Below are 22,173 nucleotides of genomic sequence, written 5' to 3'. Positions count from 1 at the left end.
TGAGGATGACTCAGAGTAGAGCTCCTAATATCCACAAGAAACAGTTAACGTGAACAAGAAATAAACTTTGTTAATATAAGCCACCAAGATTCTAGAGTTGCTTATTCCTATAGCATAACCTAAGCTATCCTGAAGATACAGAAATCAACACATAGATGGGGAGGGGAGCTGACACGTCAAATACCTAGAAGACGTGGCATCAGCTTAATGGTCTGCCAGTGGGTGACGAAAATTTATCAGGAGTTAGAATCATGGTGACCCACATTGACTATGGGAAACATCTGAAGAACTTTCACTGGAGATACCGTGACGAACAGAAAATAACTGTGATGATTAATTGTATGTGGCAACCTGACGAGGCCAAAGAGTGCCAGGTATTTGGTTAAACGCTATCTGGGTGTGTCTGTGAGGGTGTTTCTGGATGAGATTCACATTTGAATCAGTAGACTGAATGAAGCAGATTGCATTCCCTAAAGTGGGTAGGCCTCATCCAATCTGTTGAGGCCCTGAATAGAACAAAAGACTGAATAAAAAAGAATTCTTTCCCTTGGCCTGACTGTATTAGAGCTGGGACATAGGTCTTCTACTTCAGACTTGGTTTTGGACTAGAACTTACATCACTGACTCTCTTGATTCTCAGGCCTCCAGACTCCCTTTCTAGCTGATAGATGATAGATAGATGATAGATAGATAGATAGATAGATAGATAGATAGATAGATAATAGATACTATATATAGATACTTAGAGAGAGAAACCCTATTGGTTTGGTCTCCCTGGTGAATCCTAATGCAATAACCTTGTGTACTAGTGCTAGGAACCAGGGCATTGGGAATGTACATTTGTTGATGTTAGTTGCATTTGGCATAAAGATAAATATAAAATACTGTAATGAGCTTAAAAAAGCATTGTGGGTATCTACGTAGGAATGCAGAGCAACATAGTCCATAATTTGAGTACTTTTATGGTTGGAAGAGGTAGTTGCTTTTCAAATCCAAATAGTAATAGAAAAAACTGAGGGCACATGAGAAGAAAAAATTTTAAAAAATTATTACAAATCAACCTTAAAGTAAAAACCACAAAAGCAGAGCCACTAAACCCAGGGCTAAAATTCCTGAATGGACTAAGATACTCATTTAAAAATAAAGGTATGGCAACCAGAAAATCCTTTCAAATGAAAATATGATTTAAGGAAGAGGCTAAAGCTGTGGCTCTCTCACCAAAACCTGATCGGATTTTTTTCAAAAGACCTATAATTAAATTAAGAAAGAGACACAAGAGCAAGTGTGCAAATAAATATAGCACATTTAGGAAGTTTTTCTATAAAAGAACTATATGTTGCTGTTCATTCATGGAGCTGACTATAATCAAATAAATAATAAGCTAACTACGTTTTGGAGAGCTTTATATTGTCAAAAGGGCTATCAGCCTGGACTGAGACTCTTCAAAACTTAAAATGACCCCTGAGCTCCCATTATCTACAGATAAGAAGTAGGATAAAAGCCTCCTGAGTTCCAAAGGAAGGCCTATTCCCCAACATCTACCTCAAATGAGGCAATGGAGGTTAATGAAAAAGAAAAAACATTGAAAAGGCAGAGCAAGGAACAACAGAACACAATAAGCAAGGAACAAGAGCAGGAAAATGAATCAAGATATATAATCAAGAACATTTTCCCCTCTTAGACCAAGGGACTCTAAACACGACTGCCGAGTGGGACTCACCACCATCCACTCCATGCCTCCTCTCCTTCCCCTTTCCAAATAAGAGAGCTTATTGGAGTTATTCCATCCTGTTCCTTGAGTCTATATTGGGAAAGTTGAAGGGAGGTAAACAACTTGCTTATTTTGTTACTTGTTTGTTGTTGTTGTTGTTGTTGTTGTTTTGGGATGTGTGGTGTTTAATTTCTGGCTCACCAGACTGCTAGGAGCCACTTATGAACCTGAAGTGGAGACTCTCGGGCATCATCCCTTCAAGAGACTAGTAGCACGTACCTCTGTTTGAGCTTTAGGAGACAGTAGAAAGGTCTACCTCCAGGAGAGATAAGTATACTTCGCATGTGGGAAGAAGAGTACAAAGAATTTTTAGGGACCAGATGGGAAGACTGTTGTCCAAGTTATTCACGAATATCCTGGTTCCTCTCCTTCCAGGCACATGGTAAGTTTCACTCCCTCACCAATTTTAAAGCTAGACAGGCATATGACTTGTCTGGACAATGAGAAGTGTGTGGGAATGATACGCGTCACTTCCAGAGGGAACTTTAGGGATCAGTGCAGAAGTCACAGCACTATTTCCTTCTGCCATAATGATGCCCAGCATGCCTGATAAGAGCTGTTCCATTGAGTGCCAGGATGAGGACCACTCAGAGCAGAGTTCTTGGCCAACCAATGATGTAGCGTAGTGGGCTTGACTTTGATTAGGTTATGCTCAATATCCGAAAATTTGTATTCAATGCCAGTTTTCCCAAAAAGGAACCATCCAACGTCCTGCTAGGAAGAAGAACTGGTTGCCTGGTTTGGGAGGAGAGTAAGAGAAATGGACTAGAGGCCTTGCTGTTTAGGATGCAAACTTTCACTCAGCCCTGCTTTATTTTCAAAACAATGTCTCACCCATCATCCTCTGTGCACAACTCCCAGTTTCTGCTGGGACGAGGAAACCAGTCACAGCAACACAGGCTGAGGGAGGTAAGGTAGGCCGACTGCTCTTTAGCAATCTGACTTCTTCTCAGCCACAGAGGTAGCTAGGGCATCCAAAACCCAGGCTCAAGACTTTTGAGTTTGTTGTTGTTTGCATGATGACACACCCACGCGCAGACAAACATGTCCACATGAGCTTCAGTTTGGGCTTATCCATTTTAAGGCAGCTTCTTTCTTCCATCTGCTTTCCAGCTCCTAATACATATAATTATCCATCACATGCTATTGTCTCTTTTCCTAATTTCTTTGTATATATATATATTCTATTTCTTTTTATTTTTTTAATCCCTTACTACCATTTTAATGAAATTTAGAGGAAGAGTCAAGATGAAATCATACGTTCACACCACCAAGTGTAACCAAAAATCCTCTATGATACTAAATATACTTAAAATTCACAGCATTCCTTGCTACCATGAAGGAATTAGGCTTATTTATCAGTCAATACTTTCAAATAAGTATTGACTGAGAAATTTACATACCATATGGAAGATACCATCATAAGAACCAAAAAAAGGAAAGCTAGTTTTTTAATTAAATTTAGTTCTTTCTCGCTCTTCCTGTCTTTTTTCTCTTTTTCCTCAGTTCATAAAGTGTAGGGATTATGTATCAGTCACCTTTGTAGCTCCAGAACCATTTCAACAATGATGATTTAATGACCAATGGATGTTTGTATAATATATGACACAATTCCACCCTCAAAGAACCTCAAGTTCATCTAAAGAATGGATATATTAGTAGATAGACAGATACAGATAGCTAAGGCAAAGTATAAAATTTAAAAGGATTAAATATAAATGAAGTCAAGCTGATTTTGTTTTCAATAGTCAAAGTTTTTCGAAACAAAAACCAAGGCTCAGCAAGATAAAGCAAATTGTCCGGCATCACAAAGTATTATAATTACTATCTTTTTGGGTATTTATACCCAAGCTTGATCTAAAAAGAGTTTAAATAGGCTAGACCTCAGTTAGCTGCTGGCATAAAGAGTTTTTGGCACCCAGGCCAGCACCTTTACTCTCACTCAGCCCTTCTTGGGGCCTACGATTGACCTTGACTGAGGGGCTTTAGGGAGATTCAGGGAGGAGGCAGGGTTTCAATAGGACCTGAGGGATTGGGAGAGTGCATCACCACTCCCAATGCAACTCTGAGGGAGGGTTCTCACTATTTAGTGATTCCAGGAGAGTGCAATTCCAGCAATTCCAGGAGAGTGTTTTTGTTGGAAGGAGTATGAGCATATATAGAGCCATGGAAGTCATTCTGTCCACCAACCCCTACCATAGCCTCTTCTAAATTCTCAAAAGCACAGATAAAAGTAAATCTGGATTATTTAACCTGAGGCAGTTCCCTTCCCAGGTCATCATTTCCACATACCTTGACTCATTAAGTCTGATCCCCCTAGCAACCCCACTAAATAAATGAAGAGCCTAAGATTTGCTCAAGGTCAAGCATCCCAAATTCCAACCCAGACATTTGACCCCAGGTCCATTGCTTCTCGCAGTGTATGCTGCGTCCACACGCGTCATTTGAAATTATGGTATCTGCTTTCTCTGGCATCATTTTCTCTCCTCTGGTCCCCATACTCTCGCCCTACTAGGGGCAAGCAGCAAGGAGTGATGAGATGGCCCAAAGGTGGGAAGAGACAGGACCAGAAGCACTGCAGCTTCTGAATGGCTGAGATACGCTTAACCTTAAAGCCCAGCACTAAGTAAAGTCAAAACAACCGATCGGATCCGATCGATGCTCTGACAACCGAAGTGTTGTCAGGAACATGACATAGAGCCAGAGCCCGTTGAGGTTGTCTCTTGTTTATGACAAAAGGGGAAAATACACTGAGGACAGCAGAGCTCCATGCAGATGACTGTAGATGAGAGAGTAGGAAATAAGGAGGAAATGATGAGCAGAGAGAAGGAAGCAAGTCGGGAACCCTATTCTGCAGAGGAGGAACAGCCGCACTGGGCTTGCTGAGATAATTCCCTGGAGAGCATCAGAGGATTTGTGCAGAGGCTGGTCTGTGAACTCCCACTCAGATGGTTCCAGCGTATGAGGACAGGAAGCAGCCTTTAAACCCTGCCTGAACTCACAGATGGGAGTGGGAGGGTTGAGTCAGAGAGGCTGGCGAGGAGCTGCAATGCAACAAAATCACAGTCTTCAAATCAGGTTGAAAATCTCCACTCCAGTGGTCTGATTACCAAGACTTTGATGGCTCATGTACTAGTTTTTAAAGTCCCAAGAGTTCAGACTCCCACTTCTAATCCTGGTTGGAATTAGCCATTGAAGGCAGATGTGTGAATCAGGCAGGGAAATCAAAGCAAACTTGTACAAAATGAGAAGTCGGGGAAGTAGGAGGCAAGAATGCGGCTCTGAGACCTCCTCTCCACAGCCTTGCCCTGTCTCTCCGCTGCAGCTCAGAAGTTCTTATAGTTTCACGTTTTCCTCTGTTGTGTCATTAATTTGGGGTGTTTTTTGTTTACATATTTATTTTATTGACATAGAGCTAATACACAGTGTTGTGGTAGTTTCAGGTGTACCATGTAATGATTCAATGACCCTATTACGTTTCTCACTACTCATGGAGATAAGTGTACTACTGATCCTCTTTATCTCATTCATCCCCTCCACCCACCTCCCCTCTGGCAACCACCAGTTTGTTCTCTGCATTTAAGAGTCTGCTTTTTTGTTTGTCTCTTTTTTTGTTTGTTCACTGAGTGTTTTGTTTCTTAAACCCCACATATGAATGAAATCATATGGTATTTGTCTTTCTCTGACTGACTTATTTAGGTCCACCCATGTTGTTGCAAATGGCAAGATTTTGTTCTTTTCTATGCCAAGCAATATCCCATTGTTTATATACCAGGTCTTCTTTATCCTTTCAGCTATCAATGGACACTCGGGTTGCTTCCACATCTCAACTATTATAAATAATGCTGCAAAAGCAACATAGAGTATGCATTTTCATTTCAAAAGCCTCTAACCAAATGACTATCCAAAACTGTTTTTGAGAGTCTCGAACATCTGGTTATTCTAAATCAATGGGTGCATCAGATCATTTCAGCCAATGCAAATAAGGATTAAAGGCACAAGATAAAAACCAACAGGAAAGAAGTGAGGAGCCCTGGCGAATAGATGGAAGGAGTGCTGGTGAATGAAGACCATCAAATAGCGTTTGCTGGCTATTTAGTCCATTCCAGACAGCAGGGTGAGATGCTTTATAAGCATTATCCTATTTTGTCCCCATGAGACACTCAGAAGAAGGTATCCACAGATGAGAAAGCTGAGGCTCCGAATAGTTCAGTGTCTAAACAACAGTTGCAGCAAAACTAGCATTTGAGCCCAGTTTTCTCTGATTCCAAATCTTATATTATCTCCCCTACACCATGTTCTACAACTCCAAACCACATCCACGGCAAGCAAACTACTGTATCTCACTCTCTCTCATGGTAAGAGTTTAAAGAGGAGAAAGCCCTAAAAGGCAGTACCCCCAGGATGCGACTCCATGCCAACAAGTTTTGCTGGTTCATGGTTATAAGTTAGGATGGGCAAAGTGTTGGGCAGAGAGGTCTCTCTCCCTCTACCATCAGAGGATCAAGAAAAAGTAGAAGCTAATTTTTTGATTTAGGAGTCTCTCTCTCTCTCTCTTTCTCTCTCTCTCCCCCTCTCTCCTTCTATTCCTCTCTCCCTCCCTTCTTCATATGGTGGGTGAAGTCACTCAGTTTTTGCCAACTCATTTCTCCCACCCCCATCCCCAGCTCCAACAGTCTCTCTTGCCTTCTGATCTTCAGCAATGTATTCATGTATTCATTTAAAAGTTCTGTCTGTGCTGAAGCCGGTGCTGCTTGTAATTGCTGGCGGCCAAAAGCTGTTCTGTTTTTTCTGGCTGAGTGTACCAGGCAATCATCAGCTGTAATTATTTCGAGTCTTGTTACAGATGGAACTTCGAGGTTTTCAGTCTTAAACAGAATTCATTATTCAAATGTCTCCAGAGCTGACAGCAAGGGGCAGGGGGTGAGCCTCCCGTGAGCCCAGGAAACCACAGAAGGTTCAGGAGAAGGGGGCTGGCCAGGTCTCAGACACTGTGAGGACTAAATGTGACTTTTAGTCCCAAATCTGGAAGCCTGAGCTCCCAGGTGCTCATGCCATCATCTCACCTTTGGGACTCCAGTTTGGTCCTGTTAACTCTTCAATTTCTTTATCTCAATCTTTCTCTGGGACCCAAATGGGACATCTCCCTTCTCCAAACCCAGAAGATGACTATGTTAGGTATGTTTAGCTCTACAAAGTGCAATCATTGAGCGTCTCTCTGTCTCTTTCTTTGAACTTTCTTTGAATTAACAGTTAAGTTTCTTGGGAACAGAGAAACAGGGCAATTTCAAAGTTCTGCAGGAGAGAAGCAGTTCTCATGACATCAACTCCACTGGGATCAGACTCCAGTCCAGCTTTAGAAACTTATATTAGCGATCTCCTGGCTCCTGGGAGCTTCATGAGCAGGTGGGTCAGATGCTCCTGCAACCGTCCAAGCAGCACCCAAGCCCTAGCCTAGAGGGGAGGAGTGGCAGAAAGAGAGACCAAGGTTCCAACTCTTAGGACATCTCTGAGGACCACATTTGAACAGAGAGCAACTACAGGGCCACCCTGGAGAGGAGAATTGGGACACAACAGTTATTGAGAGACTGGGCCATTTGTCATAATGGCTCCATCAACACATCCCTCCACGCCCGTTCCCAAATGAGGGGAAGAGCATGCTCGCCTCTCTCCCCTTCACCTTTCCCAAGGGAAGGGCCAAGTGCCCAACGTGGATCCAAAGGATGAGAAACCCAGGGGCCTTGCAGAGGATAAATCTCTGATTTAAGAGATAACTGCACCCCAGATACTTCTTCCACTGCTCTCAGCAATTTCAATCTTATCTTCAGTCTGCTGTTCAGCTCCTGCTGTGTCCCGGTTTCAGTCACTTGCCATTTTGCCTTGCAATCCCAATTGTAGGATGCAGATTCTTGCTCATATAATTATAGCTCCCTCTCTTTCTCTCTCCCTCTCTCTCTCTCTCTCTCTCTCAAGCATGCACATGCGTGCACACACACGCACACACACATTTTTCATCCTTCTCTTCTAGCCCTCTCACTCTTACTCCATTTCTCTCGGTTTCCCCTTTCTCCCTCCTGCCTTTCTCACCCTCTCTGCCTCACTTCCTTCCTCCTTCCCATTTTTCGGTTTATTCTCATTTTTCCACACTCCCTCACACTCCTTATTCCCCCTTCCTCACACACATATCCACACCCTCCTGTCTGGCCACATCCCTCCCTCTCAGGGTCACACAGGGTCCTGAGAGTGGCATTCACTGACTGAGGCCTCCAGAGTGGCAGGCAGGATGGGACTAAAGCAGGAGGAAGAAACAGCAGGGAGCTGCAGAAACAGATGGCAAGTCTGCTCTGGCTGCGCAGAGCGGAGGCAGCCCTCACTCCCAGCCCCCTGCCCCACGGTACCTCCCTCTGGGTGATGTCTGCACCATCTCAGCATGCTCCACTCCTTCAGTGGCTCCAGTCTGGATCGTAACAAGCCTCCACCTATTCTACTGAGAAGTATTCGTGAGGGGCCTACTATGTGCTTAGGTGAGCAAACAGGCAAGAAAAGCAAGGAAGGGGTCAGAAGCCCCTCCAAGTGGTTGATCTGCGGCCTTTGTGGGAAATGTACAAGTGCTTAGACTGCTCTCCAGCAACTTCCTGTTTTATGTGCTTCGACCAAGAAGCAAGGACCACCGAGGACTGTTATTTCAGTTCTAAGTAAAATCACATGGCGAGAGCTTGTGATTTTCTGTATTCTGCTGTCCTCCTATTCTGTGGGTAGTAAGTAGGGAACATTTGTGGGTAGAGGGCACCTATGAAAGTAGCTCTGTGATCATCAGAGGGGAAGGGAACTAATATCTATCAATAATTTTCAATGTGTCAAGCAGGATGATAAGAATTATTACCCATATGATCTATGTAATCTTTATAGCAACACTGTTATATAAATATCCCCACTTCACCTGTGAAGAAATGGAGTCTGGAGTTACCATATGACCTGCTGGTAAGCGGTGGAGCAGAACCTGACCTCAGGTCCTACTGAGGCCAGTCTAGACTACTAGATAGCTACATGCCCATTTATCTCTGCATCCAACACCCAACATACTGCCTGGCTTTGAGAAGAACTTAATCCATGGGGCTGAAAGTCTATTGCACAACACGGCACGGTCCCTACTCCTAAGAGGCACACAGGTGTGTTGGAATGGTAGCAAATACATGAAATAACTGAACACTTGTGCACAAACATATGCAATTAAATCCCAAGGTAAATAATCTGCACCACAGAGATCGAAGAAATGGTCAATGAGAAAGGACCATCCCTGGGCCCCGAATGTGCTAGGCGAAAGAAGCAGCAACAAACGCCCCAGCCGGGGAAGCAGTATGAGCCAGGGCCCACTGGGAATAGCACCGCGTGTGCTGCAGAATGAGCCACACACAGCCTGGAAGACGGGCCTCACGCTGGGAAAGTAGCAGACATCGGGGCAGCGGGGCCTGGGGCTTCCAGGCCGGAGCCGAGGCTGCGGTTATGGAGAAACAGCAAGGACTGCTCCTACGGAGAGCAATGCCGTCGGGCAGTAAACTGCTTTTCAGAAAGGTGGAACGGGTAGTGGGGAGCGAGGTTAGCAGGAGAGAATTGTCGGGAGCCCTGCGAGCATCCAGGGAGGAAGGAAGAGAGCTGGAGCTGAGATGGCACCTGCGGGGGTGAGAAGGAGGCGATGGACACCAGAGAAGCGTTAGAAGACAACAGGACTTGAGGACCTTCAGCAGTGAAGGATCAAGAGATAGGAAGAGTGTGACTTGGGACAGAAAGGCAAATCGGGTGAGGTGCTGACGGAGTGGGGCGGCGGGGAGCTGCGTTCGACGCCCATGGGCCCCGAGGCCGCGGAACCCTTGGCTCGCCACGAGGACAGGACTTGGCATCCAGCCGGAGACTAAAATACATGCATATGAAAACAAGCAGAACACAAACTACATATGGAACAGATGAACAAACGGAAGATGCCGGAGTGTCAACTCTATACATAAATACTAGAATCGCATTCGTAAAGGGAGCAGAGCCACGCTCAGTAACTTTTCATGCATTTAAGAATAAAAGAATAAATTGAACGAATTCTGAGCAATGTTTGGTTCTCCTCTCCTTGTTTCTCGTAATGCCTCCCTCCCGCCCCTCTCCTTCCTCCCTTCCCTCCGCCCCACCTCAACCCTGCTTCTTCTCCTCTCTCTGCCTCCCTCATGAATTTTCATGCTCACACCACCAGGAAATCTGACAGCAGGCCTCAATGACCTTTGATGGGCTCTACTTCTTTCTATTCCTACCACACTCAATGTTCATAGAATTTTTTTTTTTTTTAATCTAGTTGGGAAGCCATTCTGAGAGGGGGCTGCAGGCAGGTGTTTCTCCTTTCTGAGCCATGAAAGGACCAAAGAAGGGAAGAGGCCAGAGCATACATGCCTATCACAGTGACTATCACTAAATCAGGCATGGGTTGGTGAGCTTTTCTGGTATCTGCCTCAGGAATCCTGGATGTTCAAATCCACACAGAGAGCTGGGCAGGCGGGAGGCCCTGGGGAAGAAGCTGCCAGCATCGGGAAAGGTACCCAAGGGAAATGACAACATCAGGTCAAGTTTAGGCGAGCGGTCGGTCATAGGGAAGAATTCAGGACAAAGAACTGGGGGATTGGAAGATGACTGAAAGCTAGTGATCGGGAAATCAGAGCTGACCGTACTGGGAAGCCCAGAGAAGGTGGGTGTTGGGGTTAGGCTAGGGTAGGGTTACTGGAAGTTTGTCCAGTAAGAGCAAGGCCTCATTGCCAGACTGGGGCCAGAACAGTGGCCCAGCTCCAGAGAGAAGAATGGCAAAAGGAGGTAGAGCCACGCTTCTAAGAAGGGCCAAAGAGAATAATAAACCATTATTTCCACAGTGTATCGAACACCTCTCTTATGACAATTCTAGACTCTTTACTCTGTAACCCTGAGTACCAAAATCACAATATCACTATGAAATAATATTAATATCCTCACCTTGCAAAAAAAGAAACCAAGAATCAGAGAGGCTTCCAGTTTGCCCAGAGCAAGGAGCAAAATTGGGACCCCAACCCAGGTCTATCTTAGCCCAAGAATCAGAGTCTCAGAGAAAGAGACAAAGTCAGGAGGAAAACTACGGGCACTAGCGGAAGGCCTTCCTCCTAGAGTGGAAGGAACACACGAAGCCCAGACCGAAGCCGAACTGGCCCCAGGCCGGCCCAGGGCACTTGATTAGCAAGGCCTGAGATCTCACTTTCTTAAAAGAGCAGGGCTCGACTTGGGTCCTCGGGATTCCGCTAGGACCACGCCTTTGCCCAAGATCTTGGAACTACATCAAAGCCACTACGACAGCCATACTTTTCCAGGTCCTGCCTGTAAACTATGACCTTAAAGAGTCCATCAGCTCAGGTGATTCGTTCGCCTCTTTGGACCTTCCAGGGAAACAGGAGCTCTTGAGAGTCTCCTCCAGCAATATGGTCCTATGATCGAAGGGTCCAGTCTGACCTGGAAAACAAGAGAAGGTGAATCTGGGGGTGGCTCTGAAAGAGCAAAGCAGAAAGGAGAAAAGGGAAGCCCTCGTCGGGGAAGTCCACCAGCCACAACCGAATGATACTGGAGGTGGCCTTCCCACCAGTGGCTCCCAGCTCACGCTGTAAGACCCCCTGGAAGACTGTGGGAATTTTACTCTGTCTTTTCTTTCCAGTCTGCAGGTATCTGGGCCCCTTCCATCTCTGGAATTCTGTGATCCATGAAATCTGTAAGAGCTGCTGCTGCTGCTAACATATCAGCACACGATTCCCATGCAAAACTGCTTAACTCCCCGCGATGTGCCTCGGACGGTGCCGAGTGAATGAGCGAGAAGCAAGTAAGTGACAGAAACACTAAAGGACCAAAGAGGAATTGTGACTTTCTCCTTTCAACAGGACACGGGGCCCCAGATCTGGATCCCCAGCAGTTCTGTAATTTAAAGGGCTAAGCAGACTTGATGTGGTGAGCATGGCATGATGTGCAGAATTGTTGAATCACTACGCTGTACACCCGAAACGAATACAGCATTGTAGGTCAACTGCTCTTCAATAATAAAATTTTCTAAAGCAAACCACATTTGCACCTTTCTTTCCTCATGTAGTTCAGAATTAACTCCGTCTGGCAGGATCCTTGCCACTTAGTAACACTGACTTTGTCTTATATATGTTTATTTTTTTAAAAAATTGTTTAAAACCCTGAAGAAATGCAATTAAAATATTATAATTATTTGTGTTGGAATATTTGCTTTTATCAGTCCCTATTAAAAATATATGCAAATTTGGAGAGGTTTTAACATCCTAGTGAGCCTCCTGCCTCCTACCAGGCCCAACATATTCACTTTATGGAAATGTGTTGGTTGGATTCCTTTAAAAATTATTGTTATTTGGTTTTAAAGGGTTTTTTTTCCCACTTCCCTCTCAAACTGGCAAAATAATTAATTAGTTGCAGAGGGTTTTTGTCTTTGTGTGTTTTCCTTCCTTTCCAGCCCAGATTGGCAAATCAATAGGGAAGAGTGCGACTGAATAAGAAATGCAAAGAAGCATCATTCTCATATGAATTGCCAGATATTTTGAGATCCCGAGGGCTGGCTAAAGGGGCTAGGCCCAGATTTTCATACTATCTTGGATTAATTTTTAATCGTTTTTCCAAAATCATCAAAGCACTTCATAACATTTTATTTACTCTAAAAATATCCCAGGAAGACAGCCAAAGAGCCAGAACTGTAAGCAAGGGAACTAAAGTCCAGAGCAGTCAAACATACGTACTGGGTCCCACCGCCAGCCCAGGACCCACACAGGGACTTGGACACCTGGACACCTGCGATCGCTCGTAGAAGCCGCTGCTCCATCTCAGCAACCAAAACCAAAGTGGTCGTACGTTTCTGCCTGAAGCTTTCTCTTTTTACCACCGGAACATCCTCTTCTCTGATATCTGATAAGCTTCTTGGGTTAAAAACAAACAAATGGTCATTTGTTAACTCAAGTTTAAGAGGGAAAAAAAAAGTGTTTATTGGAAGGGTACTGGCATCACTCCCTAAAGTAAGCCTCGGGAAGGCCTGGAAGCAGCACAATGACTCGGGGCATTTCTCTGGTGTGGCCCTTGGAAGGCTCCACTCTGATGTCTTTGCCTCCCCTCTTGTCTAAAGCAGATCACCTGCTGTAGCTTGACCTGGCTTGGGTTAGAAGTTTACCCCTGTACTCAGCGAAGCAGGCACTCTGGCAGCACCCCAAAAGCCTATGTAATGGAGCAGGGACAGTTCCCCAAAGGAGGGGTGAGTGAGTGTTGAAACCCCAAGGAGGGGGAAAACATCCTGGTTAGATAACCCCTGTACCTCTCATCTCATAGATGTGGATCCCCTCACAGTGAGATGTCTTGCCCAAGGTCACCTCACTGGTGGGAAACCGAGCTCTCCTCCCTCTCGTCCCATCACCCCTCATCAGGCTACACTAGAGGCAACTCTGTGAGTCAGATTCCATAAGCCTCAATCCCAGAGATCATCATCTCTCGGGTTCTTTCATGGCAAATGGCGTATCAAAGGAGGGGATAAGGCAGAGAGAGGAATGAGGCATAGAGGAAGGGCATAGATCAGATCTTCCCCAAACATCACCTCATTCCTGTCAGTCGCTAGTTCTGCAAGGTCTTCATTATTTCTAATTGTCTACATTGCTTTGTTTTCCTTGCTGGGAACGGATTTGCCAAGTGCCAAGTCCCAGGCAGTGGAGAGTCAGCATTAATTTTCTCTTCTCATTTATTAGTGGGTCAATTTTTCTCTCTTGAATCTCTTTTTCCCTTAATATAATTTCAACTACAAAAAGACTGCCTGAGTCTCCTCAGGCAGTTTTTCTAGCACTGTGGGAGCGAGGTCTTTCTTCTATTGTGATCTTGTCTTTCGCTCCTGGCTTCCTTCTGCTAAGAAAGTACTTCGCGTGTCTGGCGGCCTTCATGCTTCCAAGGAGGACATGCTCCTCTGCCTGGCGACCTCACCCAACGTCATCTTTCATGAGGTGAGGCTGAAAGGATCATATCCCTGAATTTTTTCTTCATCAAAAAGGAATGAGAATCTTCTGTGCTTACAAAAACAAAAATAATTTCTTCAGAAGGCCTCCACTTGGCCCCCACTGATACAATTTCACTCTCCCTGATGTTTCTCAGCCATTATCTACAATTTCTAAAGTATTGCTTTAAGGAGTCAAGCCCAACGGTTCCCTGGAGACTGGATTTCATGGCCCAATCCTCTCTCCTCTCTGCTCAACAACTGTTATTTAGGGCTTGCATAAAGCCACACACAAGTATGGTTACTGAGTCTGTAAATGATTCGTGGCAGAGAGACACAGAAGAAACAGTGTGTGATCAAATTAGGGGCTGGCTGACTGAAATTACAAGCAAAACTTTATCACATACAGTGGAATAGATTAAGAAAGATGAAGTACCTCACATGGGTCAAAAAAAAAAAGAGAGAGAGAAAGAGGGAAAAAAAACCCACTGTGTGGGACAAGAAATTCGTGTCTTTGAAGCAGCTCATGGGAGGAAGACTTAGACAACAGCACATGATAAACTGACTCCGGGTAAATGGTATTGGTCAGTTGTCTCTTGCTAGGGAACAAACCACCCTCAGCTCCGGCAGCATATTTTGCAGAAACTGACAAGCAGATTATAAAATGTATAATGAAATACTAAACATCTAGAAAATCCAAAACAACATTTTTAAGCAATAACAAAGCTGGAGTACTCACACTTTCAGATTTCAAAACTGACCATAAAGCTACAGCTATCAAGACACATAGGACAGAAATAGAGACCAATGGAACAGAATTAAGCAGAAATAAACCTCATGTTTATAACCAACTGATTTTGACAATGGTGCCAAGGCAATTCACTGAGGAAGGGATAGTCTGTTGAACAAATGGTAATGGGACAACTGAAAGTGAAAGAAATAACCTCTGACCCTCACCTTATGCTATACAAAAATATTAACTCCAAACAAATTGCTCCACATCACATGCATAGGAACAGCTTTTTTCTACATGGTCCCATGGAAGAGAATTAAGAAACACTTCATTTCCTTCCTCAGAGGGAGGAAAGACTAAGCACAAGACAAGGAAGAGTTTTCCAACCAAATAATGAAATCCTCACAAGGAGTCATACCTTGACTATCCAAGAAGCAGCAGAATATAGCTTGGATGATAATATGGCAGGAAGTAATAAAGCTTCGTATTCAGAACTAATTAATTGTATTATTGAGGTCTCTTATACACTTGCTGCCCTTTTTTCCGCTTGACCTAGCAATAATAAACAAAGGTATGTAGGGATTACCATGAAGGCAGATTTGCCTATTCTTCCCAGAGCTCTATCAATTTTTATGTCATAGACTTTGAAGAATTTTTAGTAAGAGCATACGCATTTGGTACCGCCACATCTTCTTGGCAAATTGAACACTCTTCTATTATGCAGTGATCCTCTCTATCCCTTAAAATGCTCTAATCCATTTTATCTAATATTGAGATAGCCACACTAACTTTATTTCGCCCTATTTGTCTTCTTACATCTTTCACTTTTAATCTTTATGTGTTATCTCAGATACAGGCAACTTCCAGTTAAGGTCACAATTTGTTCCTGACAATCGGGCATCTTATGTGAAAACTATAATCAGGAGCTTAATCTGCTTTATTTTATTTTTCCAATAACCCACTACGCATCAATCAAAACCACTGACCTATTTTCTTTTTTTTTTTTAAGATTTTATTCATTTATTCATGAGAGACACACAGAGAGAGAGAAGGGGGGGCGCAGAAACACAGGCAGAGGGAGAAGCAGGCTCCATGCAAGGAGCCCAGTGCAGGACTCAATCTGGGTCTCCAGGACCAGGCCCTGGGCTGAAGGCAGCGCTAAACCACTGAGCCACCCAGGCTGCCCCCTATTTTCTAACACACAAATGAATATGTAAACTGCCTATATGTCAGTAACAAATTTGTTAGATCATAACATATTTAAAATATCTATTCTCAGTCACCAAAAATCAACATGGTTGTTAGCAAAAGTTTCCTCATTTGCAGTAATATCTCCTCTATTCAATCATTTTCCATACTCATTTTGCTTCCCTTTCCACAATTTTTTCGACTTTCCCGTGGACTTGTTTTACAACATTAAGCTAAATATGAAAGGTGGCGTAGAAACATGTTCAGAACAAGTGTACAATGGCAGAGAACTGCTCAACTGAGAACGATTCCGAGATGCTTCTCAGTGAAATCCAAGATGAACATCCTCCTTGCTAACACTTGTCAAGATTTTCAAAATCTCTATACATGATTTCACCAATTGTATTTATAACATAACTTGTTATTTTTCCTGAAATCATTTTGCCAAAAATTGAATTGAATTTGGTGGGTATAAATATAATTTTTCCCCATTAAAACATTGGATGAAAAATGTTGCACTAGGAAGTATATGTTCTGTAAAGTTTGGCTAGTAAAAAGAACTTTCTACCAAGAAAATCTGAACCAGAGAAAATTCTGCAGTTATGCATATATCTGGATATTTCCTAATCCATCCTATCACTATTTGACTTGTAAACAGTGTGTTTAGTCTATTTATATTTATTGTGATAGCGATATATTTGAACCTGTTCCTACCATATAATTTACTTTCTAAATTTACCTCTTCTTTTAAAATCTATTCTTGCCTTTTAAGCAATACTATTGTTTCCCCTAATTAAACAGGAATTGTAGCTCAATCTTAGGTTCTTTGATCTCCTTCCCAACACCCATTGTATTTATATCACTCTAGACTTTTAATTCTGGATCATTATTAATAAATTTCCTTTTTTAAAGGACAACATGCTTATGGGGTTTTTTTGTTGTTGTTGTTGTTTTTGTTTGTTTATTTGTTTGTTTTTACTTTTACTTCTTTTACGCTGGTAAAAAAATATTCTGGATTATTCTTTCCTACTATTTAAGTATTTCATCCAAACTGTTTTCAGTGTGGATCTTTGTGTGACAAAGCCTTATATGTCTGAGAATATTTTTATCATACTCCCATATTTGAATAGCAACTTGGCTGGAAATATCCTAGAATAAAGTATTCTTTCAAAACTTTAAAAATACTAACTATTTCAGACTTCTGGTTTCCTCTCAGGAAGTAGAGATTGGGAAAGAATGACAACCCCAACCCTACAACAATATTTTTTTTAAATGACACAAACAGCAAGTTCATGATTTTTCTTGAACCAGCTGGAGCACTACATCACTGGGAAACCAACATGCCCAAAATCTAGAGACATGAGCCAACAGGAGAAATGAGATGCAAGATACCTTGACAAGAGCATCCCGACACTAGTAAGGAGAATTCAGCTAGGGGAATTGGAAAATTCATGGAATCTGAAAGAGGCCTAGTGATAGATGATTAAGCCTGTAGGCAGTACAGGAACTGGGGGAGTCCACATACTATTATAGGCTTTTTCTTTACAAACTCTACTGGGTACTCACAGAAAAGACTGGAAGGTTCCCGAGTCTCCCTGTGGTGCAGACCTAAAGAAGAAATAGAGCAAATGCTGCAGGAGAGGTAAAAATTCCACTGGAACCTTTATTCTCTATCTTTCTGGGGTGGGGGTGGGGAGGCCTTAACAGTTGAGAAAAAAGAACAAACATTTCCACACTTAGGGCACTAATGAAGACCCACTGCAGCTGAGAAACATAACAGGGAGAAAGAATCCCTCTATCCCTAGGTGAGGGGAATCCGGCTGGGAAGGGGGTCAGCATGGAAGAGGCCATGAACCCAAAATGGAAGCTTAATCAGAATGAAGGAGAATGATCCCCACACTTATACCCTATGGTGAGGCTAACAAGCATGGAATAACAAGTAAATAGCAAGATACATATCCTTTCTTGGTTACAAAGCACAGTGAAGACCCCAAGGCAGAGGATGGATCATATACTGAAAAATATTCTGTCAAACTAGCCCTTACCCTAAACACAAGGTATAGCTTAACCATAACAATAACAAATCTCAAATCCAGTCCAGTTCCTAATTAGATCAACTCAAACTCCTATGCTGAAGTCTTAGCAGAAGGAAAGATATGTATTTTCTTCAGGCATAAAAAAATATTTACATTAGTCTCTACTGTCCCACACAAGATGTACATCTTCCTATAGAAACTTGCAAAGCATACAAGGCAAGTAAAAGCAACACATCTCCAAGAGAAATAGTAATCATCAGAACCAAATTCAAATATGATGCATATGCTGAAACTATATGACAGGGAATTTAAAATAACTATAATTAATGTGTTAAGGATACTAATGGAAAAGGTAAACCCAATGCAAGATTTTGTGAGTAAAATCAATAGAAATGAAATTATCAGAAATAATAAAATTGAAATGCTAGAAATGACAGCATAATAACAGAGATGAAAAATGCCTTCAACAGACTTATCAAAAGATTCAAGAAGCTGAAGAATCAAAGAACTTGAAAATTTCAAAAAATTAAACTGAAGCACAAAGAGAAAGAGGAAGAAAAAAGAAAGGGAGAAAGAAAAGAAGAAAGAAGAAAGAAAGAAAGAAAGAAAGAAAGAAAGAAAGAAAGAAAGAAAGAGAAAGAAAGAAAGAAAGAAAGAAAGAAAGAAAGAAAGAAAGAAAGAAAGAAAGAAAGAAAGAAAGACCAAAAAGACAGTCCAAGAGTTTAGGATCAAATCAAATAGTCTAATAAATAAGCAACTATCCAGTTCAGAAGGAGAAGAAAGAGATAACAGAACAGAAGAAATATTTGAAGAAGTAATTGTCAAAAAATTTAGAAGACTAATGACAGATACCAAACCACGGATCTAAGAAGCTCAGAGAATACCAAGCAGAATATATATCTAAACAAACAAGCAACAAACATATCTAGTCATAGGATAGTCAAACTGCTGAAAACAAAAGACAAAGAGAAAACCTTGAAAGCAGCCAGAGAAAAAAGACACACTGCACATGAAGGAACAAAGATAATAATTAAATTGTACTTTTCTTCAAATATCGAAAAGCTAGAAAAGAATGAAGTAACATTTTCAAGGTGCTGAAGAAATAAAACTTCCCAACCAGAATTCTATACCAAGTGAAGATATCTTTCAGAAGCAAATGAGAAACAAATGCTTTCTTAGGCAAAAACTGAGAAAATTTGCTGCCAGCAGACCTACACTACAGAAAATATTGAAGACAATTTTTCAGGCAGAAAGATTTTGATATGAGACAGAAACTTGGATCTATACAAAGAAATAAAGAGCTCTGGGGAAAGAATAAGTGAAGGTAAAATAGAATTAAGCATTTCTTTATTTTTATTTACTCTAAAAGATAATTGATGGTCTAAAGCAAAAATAGTGCTTATCACATATGTAAAAGTAAAATACATAACCACAATAACACAAAGAATGGGAAGGAGGTACTGAGACTATATGATTGTAAGATTCTTACACTACACAAAAGAGGTATGATTTTATTTAGAGGTAGGCTCTGATTGGCTACATTTGTATATTGTAAATACTTGGGCAATTATTAAAGCACATTTTTAAGAGGTACAAATAAATTAATAGAGAACATAAGTGAAATAAAAATTGCCCAATTAGAGACACCTGGGTGGCTCAGTGGTTGAGCATCTGCTTTCAGCTCAGGTCCTGAGATTGAGTCCCATATCAGACTCCTAGCAGGGAGCCTGCTTCTCCCTCTACCTATGTCTCTGCCTCTCTCTGTGTTTCTCATGACTAAATAAATAAATAAAATCTTTTTAAAAATTGCCCAGTTAACAGCCACATGCAGAAGAATGAAATTGGACCATTTTCTTACCCCTACACACAAAAATAAATTCAAAACAGATGAAAGACCTAAATGTGAGACAGGAATCCATCAAAATTCTAGAGGAGAACACAGGCAGCAATCTCTTAAACCTCAGCTACAGTAACTTCTTGTAAGACACGTCTCCAAAGGCAAGGGGAAAAAAAGTACAAATGAACTATTGGGACTTCATCAGGATAAAAAGCTTCTGCACAGCAAAGGGAACAGTCAACAAAACTAAAAGACAATCTACAGATGGGAGAGGATATTTGCAAATGACCTATCAGATAAAGGGCTGGTATCCAAGATCTATAAAGAACTTATCAAACTTAACATCCAAAAAATAAACAATCCAGTCAAGAAATGGGCAGGAGACATGAACAGATATATCTCCAGAGAAGCTCTGTGAATGGCCAACAAGCATAGGAAAAAAATGCCCCACATCATGTGGCATCAGGGAAATACAAATCAAAACCACAATGAGATCCCACCTCACACCTGTCAGAATGGCTAATATTAACAAGACAGGAAACAACAAATGTTGGAGAGGATGTGGAGAAAGGGAACCCTCTTCCATTGGTGAGAATGCAAACTGGTGCAGCCACTGTGGAAAACAGTGTGGAGTTTCCTCAAGAAGCTAAAAATAGAGCTACCCTGTTACCCAGCAATTGCACTCCTGGGGATTTACCCTAAAGATACTGATGTAGTGAAATGCAGGGACACCTGCACCCCAATGTTCACAGCAGCAATGTCCACAATAGCCAAACTGTGGAAGGAGCTTTGGTGTCCTTAGACAGATGAATGGATAAAGAAGATGTGGTCTAGGGATGCCTGGGGGGCTCAGGGGTTGAGCGTCTGCCTTTGGCCCAGGGCGTGATCCTGGAGTCCCAGGATCGAGTCCCACATCAGGCTCCCTGCATGGAGCCTGCTTCTCTGTCTGCCTATGTCTCTGCCTCTCTTTGTGTCTCTCATAAATAAGTAAATAAAATCTTTAAAAGAAAAAAAAAGAAGACGTGGTCAATACATACAATGGAATATTACTTAGACATCAGAAGAGATGAATGTCCACCATTTGCTTTGACATGGGTGGACCTGGAGAGTATTACGTTGAGTGAAATAAGACAATCATTATATGGTTCCACTCATATGTGGAATATAAGAAATAATGAAAGGGATTGTAAGGAAAGGAGGGGAAACTGAGTGGGGAAAAATTAGAGAGGAAGACAAACCATTAGAGACTCCTAACTCTGGGAAACAAACAAAGGGTTGCAGAAGGAGAGGTGGGTGGGGGGATGGCATACCTGGGTGATGGACATTAAGGAGGGCACTTGATGGGATGAGCACTGGTGTTACACTATATGTTGGAAAATTGAATTTAAATAAAATATTTTTAAAAAAAAAAGAAAAGTTTAAATAAAATATTTTTTAAAAAATAAAATAAATTGCCCAATTAACACATGAATACAGAAAAGAAGGGGAAAAGAAAATGAAAAACAGACAAAACAAACAGAAAACTGCTAGCAAGGTGGTAAAATTAAATCCAAACACATCAATAATCACATTCATTCTCATTATATGCAAATAGCATAACATAACAGTTAAAAATGAAAATTATCAGATAGGATAAATAAAAAAGGCAAGGCGTAACAATATACTATGTATGAGAAACTTACATTAAATATAAAAATTAAAATATGAGACATGCTTTTAGGAAGCTGAGCTTGTAAATGTGCTTTTGCTTCTTTCTCCCACTAAAGCTCAGAAATGTTATCTAAATCAAATTTTAGAAAACTCTGACAGGTGAAGAAAAGAAGGCAGACGAGCTTATGTACCTTAGGACCTAAAGAATAACACACTGTGGTGAGTTCCCAGTGTTCTCCTTTTGCTTTATATATCCCAGACTTGCAGATGAAGAAGCCAGCAGCCTAGAAACACCAACAGATGCAGACAAAACAAGCCCCCGCCCAAAAAGTCTGCTCTCTGTTAGCCAAAGGACCAGGAACACTCAGTCAAGAAAGAATGAATACTTTTCAACAACCACTCTATTGCAAGCAAACATTACAGAAAAGGCTGTGACTATGCCGACTATGCCCATCCATACCCATGCTAGCAAAAGTCAGGTGGGGAGCTTGGACTTCTACCCTCACTATGCTATACAAAGGCACTTCAAAATACTCTTGCTGAGCTGGTGAGCCGGTATCAGGAAAGTCCAAGTAGGGGGTCAGGACTTGATCCCCACCAGCCAGCAGAGAAAATTCCCCAACCAACACAGCTCCAATGGAGACCATGTGGCATGTCTGAACACCATCTACTCCAACCCATTGGTAACAAGAGTTCCTCTTCCCTTGTCACTGCAGTCACATCAAAGGAGACCTGATGGAGAGTCAGGACTCTCACTACCACCCAGTAATGAGAAGACCACATCACTGGAGTGTCAGTGAGACCACATGGGGAGCCAGAACTCTCACTCCGGCCCAGCAGTAATGAATTGTTCCTGCCTTGGGTGTCCATGGAGGTTAAGTGGAGCACCTGCCCTTCTGCTTCCAGTGGCTGCAATAAGGCAGCAACTCGCCC

Source organism: Canis lupus, chromosome 5 (genome assembly GCF_003254725.2).
Source record: "Canis lupus dingo isolate Sandy chromosome 5, ASM325472v2, whole genome shotgun sequence".
In the NCBI taxonomy this organism is placed as follows: domain Eukaryota; kingdom Metazoa; phylum Chordata; class Mammalia; order Carnivora; family Canidae; genus Canis; species Canis lupus.
This window is presented reverse-complemented; position numbering follows the sequence as displayed.